Raw genomic sequence first — 19404 nt, 5'->3', positions numbered from 1 at the left:
AAAAATGAATTATTAGAAGTACTTTGTGTATTTTTAAGATATTTATATCGTATATTGTAACAAAATAATTGTGCAAACCCGACCGAGTGGGTACCACCCACATATCATATAAGGTAGAATATGTGTTAAGTGGCTAGTGTAACAAATGATTATCCTTTTCCTATCCCATGGCTTCAAGTGTGTTCAAGACCAAGGAAGTGATTATAAGAAGACGATTTTCTTTAAAAGTTAGAGCCCGGATTTCGAGGTTAAACCCCCCTTTCTAACCATCATAATACAGTCCATACTAAAAAGCATTAGCTAACAAGCATACTTTTTGGTATCAACCCATTAAGTATATCATGAAATTGGTATGGTTATATACAAAGGAATAATTTATCATAGATGTAATAGTAACAATCTGTTAATTTCCGACTGCTGCGTTAAGGCCTCCTCTCCCTTTAAGAGGGTTAGAAGCATATTCCACCAGGCTGCTCCAATGTGGGTTGGTGGATTCACATTTAACAAAATTTTGTTGAAATTAGAGACATTTAGGTTAGCTCACGATGTATTCCTTCACCGCCGAGCAGGTGATGAATTATAAACACAAATTAAGCACATGAAAATTCAGTGAAGCTTGTCTGTGTTTGAACCCGCAATCACCGGTTATGGTGTACGCGTTCTAACCACTGGGCTATCTCGGATCACGGAATAATTTATCATATTATTATTATCCGATTCGTAATTTACTTTATTTATTTAGGAAAGCTGTTTCGGAATCACAACAGACAGCAAACATTGTCTATAAATAATGCTTTGTAAATAATATATATAAGAACTCGGTTGATTCATTAGGTAAAATATTTATATGTTAATCAAATCTAAGCATTATTCATGTTTTACTGGTGGTAGGGCTTTGTGCAAGTCCGCCTGGGCAGGTACCACCCACTCATCAGATATTCTACCCCCAAATAGTCCTCAATATTGTTGAGTTATGGTTAGAATGGTGAGTGAGACAGTGTAACTACAGACACGAGGGACATAACATCTTCGTTCCCAAAGTCGGTGGTGCATTGGCGATGTAAGGAATGGTTAATATTTTGACGTGCCATTTTCTATAGGTGGCGGTGACCACTCACCATCAGGTAGCCCATTTACTCATCCTATTAATATCATAAAAAAGTCATTACATTAAGGTTAAGTTCCCAAAACTCTTGACAGCAACAGCCCAAAACTCTGACCAAATCTATACGTTGACAGTTATAGTTAACCAGGTCTTGCATATCCAGTGAACTCGTTCCGAATTAAATTAAATTATAATATTTATAACTCATAAACAGACTCCTGTTTTGTAACAAAAAATATATTAGAATAACTTATTTACTTCTTAAAATGAATTAAAAAGTTGTTTCAGAAAAAAAGTTGCATAACAGACAACGATTAAAAACGCAGCGATCGCATCGGACGTTAAACCAATCTATCCGAATGATCGTTTACAAACAGACGCTTCTCAAACATCAATCTTGTCGAGAATCAGAGCAAATTTTCCGCTGTCAGCGCTTCACCCAATTAAAGCGCTTCAGCAAAATATTTGCGCGAGCGATAATTAAGCGAGACCTCGTGAAGCCGCTGGCGTGACTCGTCCACATGAATCAAGCGATAATGTAAACAGCTCTTACGTGCCCGTGTCACGCTATGCGTTTCATTTTAGATACACATGTTACTATTTTCGTTAATTATCATTAACATTGTTAAAATTTATGTCTCAAAGTTAAATAGTTTTGTAACTAAAACAATGATATTTTGTTTATTTATGTTTTTATTACTTTTTACAATTTGTTTGTAACAGAACCAACATTGGATATGGACTTTGATTAAGAGAGTGTTGCCACATGGATCAAACTTGCATGAATTTCTCGGTAGAACCTACTTTTCGAACCGATGGTAGCTTTACTTTTAATATGATTTTTTGAAATGACGATTCAAAAGTTTTTTCTAAAAGCCCACTTAAATAAACTATGCTTGTATTGAATTGATTTGATCACATATAAAAATGTAACGTATAATTTAATTATGAACAATGTTGTTTACAAAAAAAAAAACGACAAACTTCCACTTAAAATTACATTATATACCTTTTTTATATATTTATGAATACTGAACACATATAAAAAAAAAAGGTAAAATATCCTGTAAGTGTCTCACTGCTGACCTAAATAAAGCCTCCTACACTTTTGAGGAGGTTAGGAGATAATTCCACCACACTGCTACACACTGCCACATGCGGGTTTATTAACCGCCAAGCACGTAATGCGTTATAAAAAAAAATAAACACATAAAAATTAAGTGATGATTCCTTGGGTTTGAACCCACAGTCTTAGATTAAGATTAATTTATTCTAATTACAGAGCAATCTTATCTCCCTAATGAAGAATAATAATATAATCAATTATTTAAAACAACATACTCAAGAAAACATACGGGTTAACACATGTATGCGATACAAAGCCTCGATCCTTCAGATCCACCCGAGTAAGTGTCAGATGTTTTGTTCCTTGTGATGTATGATACTTATGATGGAGGTAGGCTGACTAGCGAATAGGCCACCATGGAAAGTGATCACCACCGCCACAGACAATGGCGATGTGAGATTTACCATTCCTTACATCGCCAATGAGTCACCGACCATGGGAACTAGTACTGAACTAGCCTGTGGTTACACTGGTTCACTCAAGGTAGTTCTGCGTTATATATCCCAACAGCCTGTAAATATTCCTTTGGTAAAAATAATTTCTCCTCTGACGAAAGACATAAATTATACTTCTATTAATAACTTAATCAGTACGAGGTGGAGCCTTCGCTGTACTCAGAATATCTCACACAAATATCATCGCAATCAAATTTATTGTTCAGAAACGCAGAGAGAAAAATCATCCGATTAATAATTTTTAATACCAAGATGTATGCGATTAGCCTGTGTTGGCCTAAAGTCACAAAATTAAATTTAAAAAAAAATACCAAGACGAACTAGATAACGTTTAAATTGAAGTTGTTATCAATACGTCCGACGAACATATATAAGAAACAAACGCTCCATCCAATTATAAAATGCTAAAAATAGACTTCACTGATTCGTTATTTTGCTGCTCGTGTAAGACCCTCGCTCTAACACGTGGGAGTCGTAGGTTTTAGAAATAATAAGCAGCCTATTTAATTTTCTTGGCGCTCAATCTGGCTTCATACCAAATTTCATCAAATTCTGTTCAGCCGTTCAGCCGTGAAATCGTAACATACGAACAGAAAGACAGATTACATTCGTATTTATACTATTAGTATGGATATTACAATTAAATTCACAAATCACTTTATGATATCTAACAATGAGAAATAATCAATCCAAATCTAATTGGAAATTACAATATGTATTCTGGTAAAAATCTCATTGATCTTACATTAGTAACAGTACAACAGTAACAGCCTGTAAATTTCCCACTGCTGGGCTAAGGACTCATCTCCCTTTCAGGAGAATATTTGTAGCATATACCACCACGCTGCTCCAATGTGGGTTGGTCGATACATATGTGGCAGAATTTCGTTGAAATTAGTTTGCAAGTTTCCTCGTGATGTTTTCCTTCAATGTCGTGCGTGAAATTAATTATAAGCACAAATTAAGTACATGAAAATTCAATAGTGCTTGCCTGGGTTTGAACCCGCAATCATCGGTTAAGATGCACGCGTTTTAATCAATGGGCCATCTCGGCTCTCACGTTGACGTTATCACCTGATATAATATCGAAAATTTACACCGAATAAGTGTGTATCGTACCACAAAAATAGTGTACAATAAATTCGTTTATAATTTATTTTATTTCTCACTTACAACGTGTATAAAGGCTTTAAAATAAATCACGTTTCTTCAAACGAGCTCTTCACATGCTACCTGGAACTTGTTTAAATTGTAATAAATATCATGAAACAAAGTATGGACTGAGTTATGTTTGGTAACTTTTTAGTAAGTTTTATATTTCAAATATCTAAATTAAACACTATTCGGTTTTGTTAACCACAATAATCTCACTGATAACATTCGAAAGGTCAATAATATTAGATTTGAAATTAACATGGTTATTTTTATTACTAACAGTATTTAAAACGGGATATTTACCACGTTTTTTATTTTTATTTGGTGGAGCTCGATACTTCGACATTATCTACGAATGTCTTCCGACACTTTATGAGGAACGTTAATGCTTCCTCCAAACACTCACACTTTTTCCGCGCGCGTTCTAGATTTTTTACTAATTTTACGCACTCCGGCCCGTGAGAAGTGTACACTTCTAATGCCGTCAACATCTACCCGCAAACGTCAGTCTCGTGAACAAGACATTCGTAGATAATGTCGAAATATCGAGCTCCACCAAATAAAAAATAGGAATAATATTGTTTTACTTGTAGCGAGCTGCGCGATTCTGTGAGAATTTCATTCGTATCTCAATTGTGGAATGTTGTACGACTTACGTTGATACTCCGTTTTGGTTTGGTTAAGATCCACGCGTTCTAATCACTGGGCCATCTCAGCTCAGGATATCTCATTGTGAACACATAAAAATATTTAAGGTCGATAGAAAGTCAGTAACACAAATTTTCGATGGTCCTCTTCTTCAGCTAGTTCCACTTGACAAAATAACTACTTTCAATACTTTATGAATGCAAATGCTTGATTTGTTGATGAAAATACCGAAATCATTTGTATACAATTATCAGAACAGGATTTTCATTGATAAAAATGGGTCCAATTTGGAAGTACCATAAAATAAAATAAAAAATCTCGTGTGTGTAGAATTTAAAAACAATAGCTGAAGTGTAACAATTTTGTTTTCGTCTTTGTCGTAACTCGTTTTCGTTTCATTGAGTTTCAAATAATAAATCCTTTAAAGAAGATTCGCTTTAAAAAAATAATTTTAGAATATCAAACTTAGAATTTCTACAATCGGCTTCCGAAGACGGATAAAAAATTAAAGCGAGCCGTCACCTTTTTTTTTGTTTTTTTTTTAAACAAATGAAGCTGCTGCTGACTTGTTTAATGCGTTAAAACTGTATCACTAGTGCAAAGAAATCGATAATTCATTCGTGTACGTGATTCGATTACACACAACAGAGTAAGCAACGAATATGTGGGTGACATACTACATATCTGATTTAAGGTGTGAGTTTTCAGTTTTAATTAATTTCGTTTAATTTAGCATCTATATATAGAACGACATATCAGTACATAGTATAAAAAAAGTCGCTTACCGATGTCTGTCCCTATGTATGATTAGATCTTTTAAACTACGCAAAGGAATTTGATGAAGTTTTTCTTAATAGATAGAGTCATTTAAGAGGAACGTTTATATGTATTTTTACATACAAAAAAAAATACATGTATAGAGCCGAAATGGCCCAGTGGTTATAACGCATGCATCTTAACCGACGATTTCGGGCTCAAACCCAGGCAGGCACCACTGAATTTTCATATGTTTAATTTGCGTTTATAATTCATCTCGTGCTCGGCGGTGAAGGAAAACATCGTGAGGAAACCTGCATGTGTCTAATTTCAACGAAATTCTGCCACATGTGTATTCCGCCAACCCGCATTGGAGCAGCGTGATGGAATATGCTCCAAACCTTCTCCTCAAAGGGAGAGGAGGCCTTTAGCCCAGCAGTGGGAAATTTACAGACTGCTAATGCTTTATATGTATAATATGTATATTTATAATATAGTAGAGAAACACTAATCATTTTAGAGGTTTCTAATGTGATTTCGTAAATTAACACATTTTTTTCGCTTACTTTGCAAACGCTAGCTGAACCCTTTTTTTTATCGCTGGAAAAACGCGTTACGCATTTCCCCCACGTGGAAGTGGGGGGGGGGGGGGTATGTGGGACTCGCCGGTGCCCAAGATGTTAGCGGCACACCGAAATACCCACTAAAAAACCAGCGGTACCCTCTCCGTCTCATCGGTAGGCGACACGGGATCGCTTTCGCATGCTACCGTGACGACCCGCTAGCTGAACCCTACGAGGTAGATCAAAATAATATACTACAGTATTGTACAACTTAAAAAGGTCTACATAAAGTCCGCGATAGTATATGTCTATCTATTAGGGATAACCCACAATAACCATTTTTATCCTTTACGAGAAATAATGGCTTATTACGAAGCGATATTAAGCAATACAGCATAAATCCTTATCCGATTAAGTACCTCGAATTCAATGTGCATTTAATATAGATGGATAGAGCATGTAATGCATGTATGAATGAATATTTTCAAAGATGTTATAGATTTAAAATGCAGGGACGTAGCGGTTTGAATTGTCTATTGACAAAAAAGCTGTGAACGTTGTAGTATACTTAGTATCAGCATTGCGTGCGAAACTGGGGCGAGTCGCTAGTACTTAAGCTGCATGTAGAAATAGTTTGTAAGACTCTAAATCAACTGCGGACAACGATCTACGAATTACAGAATGTGTTATACGCCAACGATTATAACTACTTTTCTAAAATATTTAGTTTCATTTGTATAAGTACACTAGCTGATCCTACGGCTTTACCTGTGCCAAATTGTATCGTAAAACTACCTATGGCAGAGAAACCGTCTACGTCTAAGGTCGAATTAAGAGTCCTTACCCGGGACTCAAATAAGTTAGTTCTACACCAAAATTCATCGAAATTAGTTCAGCGGTTTAAGCTTGATGAGGTAACAGATAGAATTACTTTCAAATTTATAATAATTGTAGAGTTTTAGTTTTGTTTTCATAAGATTGTCTAGATAGCATTATTAGTGTATTTTATCGCGCCGAGGTTTGGTATAAATCGTTATTTTTGATTAAATTCAAATTAAAGCTATAATCGTTTCGAATGTAAATTCTACCGAGTAGAACCGGCAAGAAACTCGATAGTTACTGTTTTCAGAGAATTAGTAAACACTATACAATAATTGAATTATTATGTATCCCGCATAGAAATCAACAAATACTTGCTTCATACTTCGTTATCTTATATATTATTTTGTTCTTATACACTTTTAATTAAAGTTTTTGACATAATGTGATTGTAATGTATTGGCAATTTGTATATTGGCAAAAGTATTTGAGAAATTTTATTATAAAAGCGAACATTTTGCCCAAGGAAGGATGATTTTACGTTGCAGCGAAGAAACCAGGTGTTACCTACGGGTTTTTCTTTTCTTCTCGTGTTTATACAGAGCTTTATAAATTTTCTATGTAGACCCCTATTGTACCTGTGCAAAGTTATGTAAAATATACTGACATCAAAATAGCATGTCACTACAGTACACCGTCAGTCGGTTTTCAACATTATCCTTATCCGGTGACAAAAAATATATAAGATGATAATTATTGGTGAAAATATAATGTGTATACAGAGGACTTACACAAAGGTACACACTACCAAGTTAATCTCGTATTTGAATACTTAAAAAGATAATTATTAAATTGAAATATCTAAAAAATATTATTTAATTTATAAATATTATTGAATATTTATTTCAATAAGCTTGACTTTTGGATCACCCGGGTATAATTTTTTTATAACTTTTATAAGTGATTAAATACATTGATATGGATGGCTTTGTATGGATACGAGTATTACCATATGATGTAACTCGAGGAGTCATTGTTAGAGGATGGATGGATTCATCAAAGCCTTACGAATGGATTATTTAAGTTTAAGAATTCGTTATGTAAAATAGCGATAAAAGATTGCGGACATCACCGAATTTCCATGTGTCAAATTTGTGTTCATAATTTATCTCGTGGCGATGAACGGAAATATCGTGAGGAAACTTGCATGGGTTGAGAAAATTCTGCCACATGTGTCAATCGCAATGACTCAATGATGGAATGAGTTATTGATCTTCAAGTTAATAGGTCTGGAGTTCCTTTCCCACCCTGGAACACTTTACTTGTAGTTAGTTTTGTGCAAGCCCATATAGGTACCACAAACTCATCACATATTCTACCGTCAAACCGCATACTCAGTATTGTTGTGTTCCGGATTGAAGGGCGAGTGAGTCTCAGGAAAGGCACAAGGGATCAACATTTTCCTTTTTAAAATTGACAGTGCACTGGCGTTGTAAGAAATGGAAGAAGTTATGAGAATTTATATATTTCTTAAAGTGCTAAAGTCTATGAGCGATTGTGACTACAAACCAACAGATGGGCCTTTTGCCAGACAGTCTGTCTACCTAATTCATTGAATAAAAACAACAATTTCATATCATTTTTTGTCGACCTCCGTGGTCGAGTAGGTTTTCATGGGTACGCCACTCTGAGGTCCCGGGTTCGATTCCCGGCCGTCGAGTCGATGTAGAAAAAGTTCATTAGTTTTCTATGTTGTCTTGGGTTTGGATGTCTGTGGTACCGTCGTTACTTCTGATTTCCATAACACAAGTGCTTTAGCTACTTACATTGGGATCAGAGTAATGTATGTGATGTTGTCCAATATTTATTTATTTATTTAATCGGTTTCGCTTTTAATATCTAAGTTCTCACTTATAGTAATGCGTCTCGTCCCAATAATTTAAGTGTTGCAATAAGTTTTTAGTTACAGTTAATTAGGTATTCTATACAAATAATTATAATATATAATTGTCATTGCTCCAGTATCTGTTTTAGTTAAGATTGTGTAATGCTTTTCAGTTTGTGTGGCGTAAGTCATGACATTACACGTCGTTTTGTTTATAAATTAACTAATTTAATATTCATATTTTATTTATTATCTATCCGTCCTATATTCATACGGATATAATAAGGATCTACTTACGTTTATAATGAAGGAAAATTATACAAAAATATATATATACAGTAAAGATTCACTTGGTGGTAGCGCTTCGTGCTAGCCTTTCAGGGTTGGGACCATCCACTGATATATTCTATCCCCAAGCAGAAATACTTAGTAGGTATCGTTGTGTTTCGGTTTGAAGGGTGAGTGAGCAAATAGGACAAGAGACATAACATCTCAGTTCCGAAGAAGTAAAAATTTATAACGATGACCATGTTTACAAGCAGTGGTTACCTTTTACCATCAGGTGGCCCATTTGCTCATAAGCTTACACACAATACACAGTAAAGTTTAATCACAATTGGGTGAATAGCTCAGAATCGCACAGAACATAAACAAAACTGTTCATAGTTATTTATTTATATGTTCTACTGAAATAAAGAGCCGAGATGGCCCAGTGGTTAGAACGCGTACATCTTAACCGATGATTTCGGGTTCAAACCCAGGCTGGCATCACTGAATTTTCATGTGCTTAATTTGTGTTTATAATTCATCTCGTGCTCGGTGGTGAAGGAAAACATCGTGAGGAAACCTGCATGTGGCTAATTTCAACGAAATTCCGCCACATGTGTATTCCGCCAACCCGCATTGGAGCAGCGTGGTAGAATATGCTCCAAACCTTCTCCTCAAAGGGAGAGGAGGCCTTTAGCCCAGCAGTGAGAAATTTACAGGCTGCTAATGCTAAAATGCTAATGCTAATGCTACTGAAATAACAATAATATCCTGTCTGTTTGAATGTAAAAATAACATGTCAATTTTATTATGAATAATATTTTTATCTTATTAAATATTTGAATAACCCTTTCATATTTTTTCATTAGTTCCGATTTTCATATTTTGTACCAAGTGACTATATAAAATGTCTAAGAACCAATGAAAAGGGGTGACAAGCGTTGACGTGGTACAGGAGGCTCCCTTATAAGAAGTCAGCTAGATAGTTGTCGCCCGCGGCCTTACTCGCGTTTTACGTGTTGTGCAACAGGTATTGGCATAAAAATCATGTTCTTCCTTTGAGTTTAAGCTCGCTTCATATGAAATTTCATCAAATTCGGATAAGTGGTTCATCCGTGAATGAGCAACAGACAGAGTTACTTTCGCATTTATAATATTAGTAGAGACCCAATGAAAAGGGGTGACAAGGTCGGACGTGATACAGCAGGCTCCCTTATACGAGATAACGTAAGGAATGACATGGGTTTAAAAATTACCAACATTCACGAAAAGTTGTATATAATACACATATTTTGCTTATCAAACATCTCCATCTAATCTAACGGCATGAAAGATTTATTAAATTCCATGACATTGACATAACAGATTACTTCATCACCATACATGATGCATTCGACGACCTCCGTGGTTGAGTAGTGTGTACACCGGTTTTCATGAGTACGCTACTCCGAGGTCCAGGGTTCACAAGTGCTTTAGCTACTTACATTGGGATCAGAATAATGTATGTGATGTTGTCCAATATTTATTTATTTATTAATGACTGCCTCGTTGGCCTTCTGGCTAGCTAGCCGATGATCCATAGTTCCTGGGTTCAAACTATTATACGTTTTTCACTCAAAAATGTTCAGTAGCAACAAGTTTTAATTTATACTTAATTTTTAGAGTTAAGAGGTATATTTGCAGGATTTTCTGTGACGGCAATTTTTGTTGTTTAAGAGCTCATCGAACTGACATGACAAATTGCAGATCTTAGAGACTTAGACAATAATTATTAGTTTTGATTGATAGCTGATCTGTAGCTAGCTGATTTTTATCATCTAACTTTCATAGGTTATAGTACCAGCTGTATAAATTAACTTTAACATATATGATAGATGATTTTTTGGAGGGTATATACATATACTCTAAAATGATTCAACCTGAATTAAAAGGTTATTCCAAAAAATTTAAATAAAGCCATATTTCAGGTCATTTAAAAACTTAAGTATTAGTAGTTTTTTGAAGCAACGAAGTAATTTATGTTAAGTAAAATTGAATTTCGCTAGCTTATGATAAAAGGAAAACTTTTTTAAAATATTATTTTTATAGAGAAAAGTTCATAACTTGGCAGGCAAGCTTTGTGTCGGCTCGTCTGGGTTTTCATATATTCTACCCCAACAAATCAATACTTAGTATTTTTAGGTTCCGGTTTGAAGAGTGTAGCTACAGGCACAAAAGACATAACAACTTTGTTTCCAAGGTTGGTGCTGCATTGCCCATGTAAAGAAATGTTAAGAGTTCTTACGGCACCAACGCGGTGGTGCTGTGAGGAATGATAAATATTTCCTACAGTACCAATATCCAAGATAGTGATGACCACTCACCATGGGGTAGCCCATAATTAGCCTGTCTGCCTTCTAAATTTGATATAAGAAAATAAAGAGATCTTTCCATATCTAATATAACTCTGAATATAAAATTATCGTCGTCATCAAAAGAAGCTATAAAACCCATTTTTTGAGGAGTACAGCTCCATCCAAGACTTTTGGAACCTAATGTATACAATTGGTATTTAAGGAATTTTTGTCTTATAAAACTTACAGTAATTACTTACAGTAATTAGTAACTTAGATCGTATTTAATTACTGTGACTATATTTACTACTTTATAGACTGTTGTTGAACACTCATTGCAAATAGCTTGTAAATGTCACACTGCTGGGCATGTGTTCTATTGAGAAGAAGGATTTGGAAATTAAATCATCAAGCTGATCCAATGCGGTCATTAGCAAGCATAGTAAAAATATGAAACGAGAAATATTTATTATTAATTTACTTGACGCTGATTATTTAGACCAAACTGAAACTCCCAAAGTTCAGCCTCTAGCCGACGAAACTTGTTGCTTTACGAAAATTTTCCGCAAGAACCGTGGGGGTCTCTTCAAACAACGCAGTTTCACGGTTTGAAAACTTCAAAATTGAATCAGGGAGTAGCGTAACTACACTTTAATTATTAAGTTTTAAGGGTCGGAAGATAAATTTTTGTACGCATCAGGTTTGCATGCTCAATAACCCGAAGTATGATTTAATTAGAAAAAAAGTTGATAAGGTACTGGGATTGGTTTTAAATTTACATAATAATTATTATTTTTATGTAAGCTTATGTTTTTTAATATTAATAAATATTAATTTTAAATTTTGTATACATATGAGCCGTTATGGTCCAGTGGTCAAAAGACGTGAATATTCATTGAAGACGTATGAGTCAAAGTAATGGGTTCAAATCTTAGGGTTCAAGTTAAGTTCAAACATTCTTAGATTTACGTATTCCATACGATTTGCTAATAGCACAGCTATATTGTGCGCCTTGAACAGTCTTGATTCATATATCTTTATTTATAATACCACACTATTCCACTTACTAAATATGTTCATTTTAATTTGACTTCCAAAATTCCAACAATAGTTAGCCGTTGACGTTCAAAACGTAATTTTTTACAAAAATCAGAATTCAATATCATAGATTATTCAAGCTCTCGATCAATTATATCTCGTCAATTCGAAGTCAAATGTTGTTTATTTGGCTTTTATCCTCTTGTGATTGGAATAGACTATAGAAGTTGGAATGTTTTAGTGTCATTTAACGGGGAATTACTTAAAGTGGTAAGTATAAAACTCTTTTTATACAAAAAAAAATACAAAATACTGCCAACTTTCAAGGTCATCGGTCTAATGTTAATTGTCTACCTACATATATATACCTGAATATAATCTATCTATATTAACTTTAAACCAACATCCATTCGTTCCAATCGTTTTCATGATTTAAAACCAAAATCCAATTTCGTTTTGGTATGAAATATCGAAAAAACACTAATATCGATCGAACAGTCCTTGAACCATGACACAACCCTCTCAACCCTTAAGCTACACAGTGCGAGCTAACCTCTTGACTCTGCATCTAATCTCATTAGTACTTGAACGCCAGACTAGTGCACTTCGATATTGTACATTGTACATGATGACGCTTTGTTCTATACGAGAATATCAGATGAACGGCGCGTTCAAAGTTCTTTTTATAAATATCATATATCTATGTTTATTATTTTGATTTTTAGAACTACTAGCATCTGCCCGCGATTTTAGCCGCGTGTAAGGATGTAAATATTAGGAAAAAAGTAAGATACAGAGATAATATATATCAGTACCAAATTTCGTTTAAGTCCGTTCAGCCGTTCTGGTATCATGGTACCCAAGGCCTGGTAAAAGTCTCTCAGATGGGCAAGAAAAAATAATTTCAGAACTTATTTCAACATAACTTGGAGGGTATGCATATGGCAGCATTTTCGCCGAAATATTCGGGTTTCCACGAGATGTTCGGGTTTCCACGAGATGTTTTCTTTCACTGCCGAACACGAGATGAAATATATATAAGCGCAAATTATGTAGAACAAATTTCATTATTACGTGGTTGAGTTGGTCATGGATTCCAGTTACTGAACCATCAAGTCTGTCTTAATGCGTGTGCAAACGGAATTGTGAAAAATTAACCAAAAAATCTCGTTATAAGTAAAATAGTGAGTATACTACCTTATGATAGAACTTTGTGCAAGCTCCTCGTAGTGGGTTCCAACCACTTTTCATTTATTCTGTGGCTTAATAGCAATAGTAACATTATTTACATCCCGTTTTAAAGGTGAGTGACCCAGTCTAACTGCAGGCACAAGAGATACAACATCATAGGTTCCAAGGTTTGTGGCACCTTGATGAATTCTAGCAGCAGTGTTAATAAATACCTACCAGTTGGCATATTTGTGCGTTATTGGTCCGTCTACATATTTTAGAAAAAAAAAGGTTGGTGATGTTGGACATGCAATTGGAACGAAGTTGCATTCTTTATATTTTATGTATTAATAAACAGACATTGATTTGATTTATTTCATATTTTATACGTTGGAGAATACTCTTATTTTATGCTTTAGGTGGCCAACGGACAGGAAGCTCACTTAATGTAAAGTGACTATCTATATATCTCTAATAAATAAATACAATACGAGGATATATTATGTATTTATATAATGACAATAATATAAAGCACTATTTTTTTTTTAATTATTTGGTTCATCAGAAAGTAATGACTAATTAACCAAAACAAACCCTTGCACGCTTCTGAACATTTTCTGTACCATTTACTTAATGTAGAATAAAGTATAAATAGATAAATAATTTACATGTCTTGTCGGTGTCGTGTGTCACATGGCGTCCGGCAGCTGGCAACGGAATCGCCGGAACTCTACACCTTTCGGCTGAAATTCTCCCTGCATGCATGCCGGCAAAATATTTGCTGGTCTATCCGATCCGGTTTCAAGGTGAATTGAGTCTTGACTAAGACTTAATACTTCACTATAATACATGCAAAACTTACATAATCGTTGCTAAAATATATTTTTAGTGAGCGGAAGTTTTCACTACGGCAACCAGACGCCGGTAGCAGGATCTTACAGCATCGTTTTCTGACTCTTTCCTGCGAGTAAGTAATCCAATGAAGTACATAAAACTCTTAATTAGATTCAATTATCCGTGAACAGAATGAATAAATAGCAAAGCCGCTAATAGTTAGTATTCATTATATCTGAATTATAGTTATGTCGTGAGCTCTTAAACTTAAGTGTGCTAGTTCTGACTCATTAGTATTCGAGGAGAATTTTAGCACTCGCTTCTTGAGAGGCTCTTATATTTAACGCGAGCGACAGACGTGTCGATTTACGGTGTGCGCAAATTTATAATTAAGTCTATTAAAATATAATAGTTGTCAGTTCTTTGCATTTATAATAATTTATTCCTAATGTTATGTATTTATTTATAGTACTGTATCCTTGGAATTGATGTTAGTTTAAACGATTTGTAATAATGATTGAATGAAACCGATTTCGTTCATGTGGCTCAAGTGAGAGGACTAAGCAGGATATATAGTCCACATGAGTGTGCCCAAGGATGGCTTTACTTCGCTTTCCGAGACGTGGGAGTGCCTTCCCACTTCAAGACTAGATTTTTTTCAATAAAAAAACCCACTAAGTTTTTATCGGCTCACCTGGGAAGTTTGAACCCAGAACCGCGGGTCTCTTGTCTATACCTAGCTACTGACCTAACAAGGCAGACATTAACTGTAATATACAGCAATGGAACCACTATGGGATGGTAATGGCCCTCAAGTGTCTTCCTAATTTCGAGTGTGAAATGTATGTACCTACAAAAAATTTACTTCAGTACAAATTTATTTTTGTATAGAATGATTGCACACCATCAATGTAAATCACATTGATAGTGTTCTTCGTTTATTTTATTTCAAAACAAAACATGGCCAGCGTTAAAGCAATCGTAAGCTAATATAGAAAAGAAAATATTGAAAAATGTCATACGAAAACAGACTTACTAGCGAACACGTGACAATTACCAACGAGACATTATGTTGATAAAAAAATAGAGTACCGACTTTCGATAAAAAAATATTTTAATGAACAGCATATTTGAACATTATCATTATTTCCACATTACTTTTAATATGGATATTTGTCGTCGTGGATTTATTGTTCAATTTTGCGAAATTACATATAAATTTTAGTTTATTTGTCTGATTTAATGATGGAAAATGAGTGGTGCGGCGGAGTACACTTGGTTTTAATTGGGACTTGATTTACTGTGTCGCTATTGAACATTAATTTGTATATCGATTTACTCATATCTGTTGTATTAAGTGATGTTCGTGTATTGTTTGCGTAATGAATGTTTAGACGAATGTTTACACCTTGAAAATAAAACGACTATCACCTGACTACTTACAATATATTTTATATTGTCATGGTATCGGTAATTGTTTTCCAAATAAAAAACTAATTCCGCTGATTTTCTTTCGCCAGTTCTTCTCAGATCCGAAGGGTTTATTTCCAAACGTGTAGGTGGAAGATTTTTGAAAATCAGTTAGACAGTGTACGTAACTCTTCTATTTTTGAACTAGTTATAACTCCCATTTTCGCACTTTAAGTACAAATTTCCAAAAATATTTTCTAATGCAGCGTCTTCGAGGTGTTAATTTTTACTTGGTGCTAGTGCAAGACTGTCTTGTTAGATACCACCCACTTATCAGATATCAAACTGCCAAATAATGCCACTTTTTTATCCTATTTGAACGACAAATGAGGAAACAAAGGAACGACATCTTCGTTCCCATGTATGGTGACACATCGATTATCTGAGGAATAAATATTTCTTTCAGTACCAATTATCTTTACCATCAGGTGGCCCAAATTCCAGTTCTGAGTATACGTTTGGCTGACACAGTTTGTTAATCTTAGAGTAAGTCTCATCTGATTGATTTGTCAAATTAGACCAGCTTGACAACTGGCTTTCCACGAGGAGGATGACCCCTACAGTTACTACCAATATGACATAAAAAAAATTAATTCAAAAATCGGCCACAGATGCATACAAGCACTGGAGCAGCGCGTGGAAAAACGTTCAAAAACTTCTCCTCAAAAGGAAAGATGGCTTTAGCCCAACAGTGAGATATTTACAGGCTTACTTAACGTTTTCAATTCAAGCATGCATAACACAAAGACTTCACTGGTGTGATCGCTAAGTATCGCTTCCGCATTGCGCATTTCATTTAAAGTAGGTACATTTATTTTACATACATCAGAACGTGTTCGGGATACATTAACTCGTGGTTTACATAAAACCATATTTATATTCAAATTCAGTTTTTTCTCTTCTTCGTTGTATTATTGTTTCATTATTTTATTTCACCGCGTTGTGTCATCCGATTTCACGTGGTGGGTAACCACAGTTTTTTTTACAACTATCGTGGTAATCTTATTGAAGTCCCTTTACTTCACATTGAAGTTATTAGAAGGAGATTATCATTTTTTATTATATACAAGGAGGTGGATTATTTTTGGGAAGTAAAAAACGAATGACAGAAACACCAATTATTATAAATACTTTGAATGTGACAAAACACTGACTCACTAAAATACTATAAATCAAATCAAATCAAAACAAATATCTTTATTCAATATAGAATATTTATTCAATACATTAACGTATCCATTGACAAATTAAATACTTAATTTAAACGTCAATAGCGCAATGGTTTACGGGCCGCCTAGTGATGTAAAAAGTCGCAGGATCGATTCTGACCCCTTAGGCTATTGTCGTCCCCACTCCTATCACAAGTAGTAAGCTTAAGGGGTAAATAGGAATATTAGTAATTCCTGAATTAGTATGGAGCAATGCTGTTAATCGTTAAAAAAATACTACTACCGATTCGGAGAAGAACATACCCTGAACTGAGAAGAACCGGTGAAAGAAAAGCAACTTGTCAAACAGTTTTTTGTCAATTTGTGATCGCTTACATAATTTATTATATGTCATAAAGAACTATTTCTTACCAAGAGGTGATAGTTTCATTCCCAATGTGTGCTATAAACTCACTAATTGTTTCATAATATTTTGCAAACAAGCGTTCATTAATTTTTTTTTTTCATTTTACAACCGAGGCCTTTTTAACGCTTTCTGGGATCCAATTTTTGAAACCGTTTGTCCTATAAAAGAGTTATTAACTCTATGCAGTGGTCTAATCGAACAGAAAAAAACAGTGATCACGCCATAGCAAAGTTTAGGAGATATAATAGAAAATTAAAAATAAAACCTAAGAGGTATTACATATCCTTGTCTCTATAACTTGACAGCATTAACTTTTGAAATCAATACGAGCAATTAAGTGCAATCGACCCAAAACATTAACACAGTTCACCCATAAACGAATCGCCTTACAAGCTGCAAGCATACTCCTAGTCATTGTTTTAGCGTGCGTGTATACAATAATGCCGAACTTCCTATTCTTATCTGAACGGTCCCTTGGCATGAACTCTCTGAAATTAAACATGCGTTTAATAACGTCTTTATTACAGAAAGATAAAGTTCACAATCGTCTGCGTAAATGAAAATTAAGTTGGTATTTGTAAAGTAAATCCAACGAAGCATGGCCACGAGTCAGCAAGCTAGCATGGTTTATTGGTTGGGTTAGGAGATTTTATTGAAGTCTCTTAAAAGATAATCTATCTTATATTTTAACAAGGGTTATATTGGTGAAAGATAGAGACGACGAATAAAGAAACAATGTAAGCAGAACTTTTATCTTTTTTTCAATTATTAAGTACTATTTAACGTCTGCGACTTCACTTGAGGTTTAGAAAAAAGTAGCCTATGTCCTAATTTGGAATTCAAAAAGTTTTATACCAAATTTCATCAAATTTTGTTTAGTGGTTTTGACTTGAGAGAGCAATAACATTCACTAAGCAGCTGAAAGCACGCTAACCACTCGCTAACCAGACTCTATAGAGAGCCATCCGATGGCACTTGTGTTTCGCTTCCGGTGACCTAATAGAGGAAGTCTTACAATATCCGTATTAATGACATTGCGACACACACCATTATATTTATGTATCCCGTATGGAAATCAACTACGAATATAATTATTTAGTTTTATTTCATTAACAATATATCACTTGCAAACTCAAATAATATAGATTACATAAATACAAAGTTATTCCAATTACAAGGCAAACTGAAATAAGAGAAAACTTTTATGGACTTAATTCTAGATAGAAGTTTTAATCCGAACATTTTTCATCCTAAGGTTTTTATACAACACATACACTTCGTGGAAGCCTGTCTGGTTAGGTTCAACCATTAGATATTCTACCGCCATCAGCAATACTTAACATTTTTTGTTTCGATTTTAGTACTAGTAACTACAGACACAAAGACATACAATCTTAGTTCTAAAAGTCTGTGCCACATTGGTGATGTTTAATACTGTCATACGATGACAATGTCTATGGACGGAGGTGACCATTTACAAGCAGGTGCTACAGTTGCCATGCCAACTAGGTACATAAAAAAAAAAACATTTTATCAGACGAAAATGTTTTAAAGAAAAGGCCAACAGAAACTGGATAGGGCAATATCTCCACCGTAGAATTAACGCCGGCAAGAAAATGATGTTCGGTGTCAAATTTTTGTATAAATAATGAAAACAAACAAAAGCAAAGAGGATATTTAATATACAAACTGTAAACCCATAAATCGTTTTCGGCGCGCGTTCGTCAACCCAATTGATAAATCAATCATTTGTAATGATAAAACTCGGCGATGAAGAATGGCCGAATGGAGATTTTTATATTCCAATTTATAAGAATTGGCAGTTTTCTTTACAACTTGACATAAATGGAATGGAAAAGGTCAACCAGTAAAGAACATTACATTATTGAATATATTGCTTTTATATTTGAAAATATATCGCTCTGCATAAATGATTTCATGATATCAGAAACTATAACAATTACGAACAATCATGATCGTGACGTCAAATTTTAAGCATATATAAAGGGTATTATAGGGTATTTTTGGTGGTAGGGCATTGTGCAAGCCCGTCTGCGTAGGTACCTCGCACTTATCAGATATTCTGCCGCCAAACAGTAGTAATCAGTATTGTTGTGTCCCGGTTTGATGCGTGAGTGAGCCAGTGTAATAAACCATATGGTTAAAATTTCTCACTCTCGATTGTCTATGGGTGGTGGTGACCAC

The sequence above is a fragment of the Vanessa atalanta genome, chromosome 17 (genome assembly GCF_905147765.1).
Source record: "Vanessa atalanta chromosome 17, ilVanAtal1.2, whole genome shotgun sequence".
In the NCBI taxonomy this organism is placed as follows: domain Eukaryota; kingdom Metazoa; phylum Arthropoda; class Insecta; order Lepidoptera; family Nymphalidae; genus Vanessa; species Vanessa atalanta.
Note: the sequence above shows the minus strand (reverse complement) of the source record.